The sequence below is a fragment of the Dipodomys merriami genome, unplaced genomic scaffold (assembly GCF_024711535.1).
Source record: "Dipodomys merriami isolate MVZ:Mamm:240054 unplaced genomic scaffold, mDipMer1.0.p SCAF_30, whole genome shotgun sequence".
Classification (NCBI taxonomy): domain Eukaryota; kingdom Metazoa; phylum Chordata; class Mammalia; order Rodentia; family Heteromyidae; genus Dipodomys; species Dipodomys merriami.
This window is the reverse complement of record NW_027204493.1, coordinates 15,658,905-15,663,685: the sequence shown is the minus strand read 5'-3', so window position 1 is coordinate 15,663,685 and position 4,781 is coordinate 15,658,905.

Below are 4,781 nucleotides of genomic sequence, written 5' to 3'. Positions count from 1 at the left end.
AGAAATCAAACCCAGGGCTTTATGCATGCTAGGCAAGCACTCTACCACTGAGCCACTTTCCCAGCTCCATGTTTTTGTATTCTTAAAAAGAATGATGGGATATCAAATTGCTATGGCATTTTTGATTCTAATACATGTATTTTAAAGTATTATGTGATAGCTTTATTTTTAAATGGCCATCTTTATAATGTGCTGGAAAATATATCCTTTGCAGCTATTTAAATTTACAATAAAAATAATTAGAAGTCAACTTGGACATTTGGGAAAACGTAGAGTTATTTAAAGTTCTTTTGAGGATGTGCCTTAAATGTGAATTCTCTTACAAGGATATCTGTTGACCAGGCTCCCTTTCCTTTTATATAAACTGAGTTCTTTTCTCTCTCTCTCTCTCTCTCTCTCTCTCTCTCTCTCTCTCTCTCTCTCTCTCTCTCTCTCTCTCTCTCTCTCTCTCTCTCTCTCTCTCTTTTGTTTTTTAGTCAGACCATTTACCTGGTCATTTTTGCTAGGCAAATGATTTATTTGATCTAAATTATGTTCATTTTACTTTTTAATTAATGTTATTTCTTTGAGACAGAGTTTTGCTATGTTGCCCAGATTGGCATTGAACTTGTACCTTAAGTGATTCTCCTACATCAGACTACTAAATAGCTATAGGTGTAAGAATCTGATATTCCATTTGCCTTTGCTTTTCAGTTGGTTCACAGTTGAAAAAAAATAGTTAAGAAATTTCATTTAACATTTCAGCTTTCCATCTGTTTTGGAAAAGTGAAATATTGAGAAGCACTGGGGCGATGTTTTCATAAGTCAAGGGTCTTCTGCTGGACAGGATTTATAGTTTCTGCATTTGCTTTTACTCTTACTTTTGGCTATATGGCCTTATTTCACTCCTTCATTATTTCCAACATAGGCATTGAGATGCAGACATTAATTTGAATGGTTCTTATTTCCCCTTGTTAGAGGAAATCTGTAGATAGCTAAATATTTGCATTGTATTATTGTATTGTGGCTTGATTAAAAACTGCTTTCAGAGCCCTGTGCGCTAGTTCATGCCTCTATAGTTCAGGCCATCCTGAACTACATATTTAGACATTCTCTCAATAAAAACAAACAAGACAAAACAAAGAAAACTGTTTGCTTTTGTATTTTTAACTTTTAAATATATTTTTAATTATAAAGATACTGTACAGAGGGGTTACAGTTATATGAGTAAGGTAATGAGTACATTTCCTATCGAGCATTGTTACCTCCTCCTTTGTTTTCCCCCTACCATCCCTTTAAAATTTTTTTATTGTTATCATAAAGGTGATGTACAGAGGGGTGGGTTACAGTTATATAAGTCAGGTAAAGAGTACATTTTTTTTTGGACACTGTCACCCTTTCCCTTGCTCTTTCCCAGTTTTCCCCTCCTATCCCCACCCACAAATAAACTGCTTTTAGTAGGTTACATATTCTTTTTATATTATTATTATTTCTTTTTTTATTGTGAAAATACTGTACAGAGGGGTTACAATTACATGGGCAAGATAATGAGTACATTTCTTATCAAGCATTGTAGCATCCTCCTTTGTTTCCCCTTCCCATCCTCCCCCCACACCCCCACCAAAGTTGTAAAGTTCGTTTTTTGACATTACGTCTTGTACAACTCGGGTTACTAGTCACTAGAAGAAACTGTGTGGTAAAACTTGCTAGTACATTTGGGGAGCTGGTAGATGATGAAATTCTATCCATTTACAGTAGTGTTACTAAGTAGACAAGCAAGACATTTCTTTTCTTTTTTTCATTTCAATGAATATTATTTTATATGATCAGGTGCATATAGGCATTGTGCCTTTGTGTTCCTCTTCTAAGAGTCATTCTCCTTTGGTCTCTCCTTTGCCTGGAGTCCAGTATAATTTATCATGTCCCAGTGTATTTTAGATCTAACTTCCACATATGAGAGAAACCCTGAGCCATTTGTGTCTCTGAGCTTGGCTTACCTCACACAAGACGTTTCTTTAGGCATTCCCAAAGCTCTGTTTTTAGTGAAGAAATGGTATATATCATTTCAAAGACAATGAGAATCAAGTAACTTATTTTATTATTATTATTTTAAAATGGGCTAAAAAGCTCTAAGATAAATTTATCATTTAACTCATATTTTATATTATGCCTCAAGACCAATATATTCTTGTTTTTAGCTTTCCTGTGGTATTAGAAACTTGGTCTCTTTGTTCTTTTGTATGTGCATTTTCTTATCTTACTGTATGTACTTACTATGAGCTTTGTTAAGTCATACTTTATAGGTAATCTTTTTTTTAATTTCTAAGCATGGCTGAAGGATGGCTCTTATGAAATTACAGTGTCACTTTTGAATTTTCCATGTTTTCTTGTCTATCAACTACAGGGATTATCTGGATAATTTTGGAAGCCAGGAATTTTAGGGTGATCCTACTGTACCTGACATCTACCTAGGACTTTTTCCCCCCTATATAATGCAACTTGCTGTGCAGTGACAGGATAATAACAACAGTAAAAAAGTGCTTCTATTTCAAGACCCTGGGAAAAAAGGATTTGTTATCTATACTAACTCTTGGAAATCTTATTGAAAAGAATGAAAGCTCCAACTACATATAGTAGAAGGTACACACTGCATCATAAAAGGAATGTGCTATGTAAGACCAGAAGATACAATTTTCTTTCTCTCTAATGATCAGGGTGGGGAAGTAGCTGTGCTTTAGATGACTAGTTTAGCAGCATTTGTCAGATTATGAATTATTATTAGTGAATGCCATGGACATGGACCTCTCCCTATATTGCATACTATGATTGGGAGCACATGAGCTGCTCCAATGCCAAGACTACCAAAGAGAATCTGAAGAACATTTATCAAGTTCACCAAAGTACACACATCTAATTGGCAAAAATGTAAGGCCCATTTGTCCTGTAGATTTGCGAAGTTTGCTAGGAAGAAAACATTTTTCCTGGTGTAAAGTATGAAGTAGGCTGTGAGAGACACTTTCCTGATGACTGGGATCCCCTGCTCACAATGTAGTTCACTTAAGACAGCAGTCTTGCAGTTCAAGGTTCCTTTAGTGGCTGTCTAGAGTGTGCTCACTGCCTCATTTCTAAAGGTGATCACTTTCACTTCACCTCGAATCATTTTCAAATTTGGAAAACTCCATACACCTCTTTGAGAACAGCCTGAACAATGTGTGCCAAGCCTCTGGTTTCAAAGTTCATCTATTCTTGAGGTATTTAGACTAGACAAAAGGTTGCAACATATCTTCCACGGCAGGGAAAGTGTAATTTTCCATGGTTTTATGATGTTTTGAAATGCTTGAAGTGATTTTCCCCTAAAATTTCCATAAATAAATAACTGTTACCAGTGATCTAAACTTCATTCTGCGATGTCTTGGCAGAAAATTCCAAAAATAACTCTTCCCTCTTCTCATCATCCAGCTTCTTTCTTCATCATTAATTAGTGTGTACTCCAAGAGCAAAGGCATTAGAGACCCCGGGTGAAAACCCAGAAAACTTGCATGTTTGGATTAAAAGTATGGGAAGTTTGAGCTCTAGTTAAACAAAGCTAAGCTTATGTGATTATAACATAAACCATACTTCTATCACTTAATATTGTATTATGTTTCAGCAAACACCAGGGAGAAGAGCTGGGTGTCTGAGTTTTCCAAATCCCTGTAGGGACCTGCCATTTTTTTTTGATGGCGTCTGAATCTCTTATCCAGGTACCTTCCCGCAGACTTTTGTTTATATATATATATATATATATATAAAGTCTGGCTGGCCTCTCACCTAAAGATAACATGTGCCTTTCTAATTTGTCAGAGCAACTCCAGACAAATGACTTTAATTTCTTGCTCAATCCACCCCTGAGGGCTACTGGCCAGTTGTTGGTGTCTATTTTTGTGTACTTTGCTCAAACTTGATCCGTGTGGATGTGGACCTACCAGAGGTTAGACTTAGCTCTCCAACGAAAAGCAACTGAATGCAAAGTCTTGTCCTCAGGAGCATTTTCCTTTTATGATCTTAAGTGTCTGGACTTGCAGGTTGGGGCAGGGGTGGGTGAAACAGTTTCCGAGACTTATCCTCGGTCTTATCCCTGAACAGGTCGATCGGGGTCTGGCCTAATTTTTCTTTGTCAATGTACAATGTGTGTCTTCTGGAAAATGTCTATCACCGTTCCTCTGCCCGGTTGACCTCATGCCTTTTCTTCTGACCATCATTACGTCCTGGGGTCTGTGAGGCAAAGGTTTACTTCTGATGCCCACTGCCGTGCACCCCGTTCCCGCGGGGCCGTCTGCTCGCGGTCCTTTCCCGACTGACCCGCGGGCCATCGGCCCCTTCTCCCATCTCCACGCCATCGGTCCAGTCCGCCCATCGCCTCCTCTCTCGCTTAGGACAGTCTGTCCAGTGGTTCCCGCCCGCAGTCCCACGCCCGGCGCGCGGGACAGCCTGTGGGTCTGTCCCCGGCTATGCCCGCTTTGGGCCCGGACTGCTGGACAGGGGTCGTCTGTCCAGCGTCCGTCCGTCTAGCCTCGGCCTCCGACCCCGCGGGAACTTTGCTGCCACTCCGGGCGGAGTGAGACCGGCGAGTGCGGAGCGAGCGAGGAGAGCGGGAGCGGGCAGTGGCGGGGCGCTGGGCGGGGTGGGCGCGCGGGCCGCCGGGGGGCGTCGCGGGCCGCCCTGCCCTATAAGGGGCCGAGCCGCCTCTGCCGCCGGGCGGGTGCCGGGCGGACCGCGGCGGCGGCGGCGGCTGCGATTGGCTCAGGCGCCCCATCCGGGGA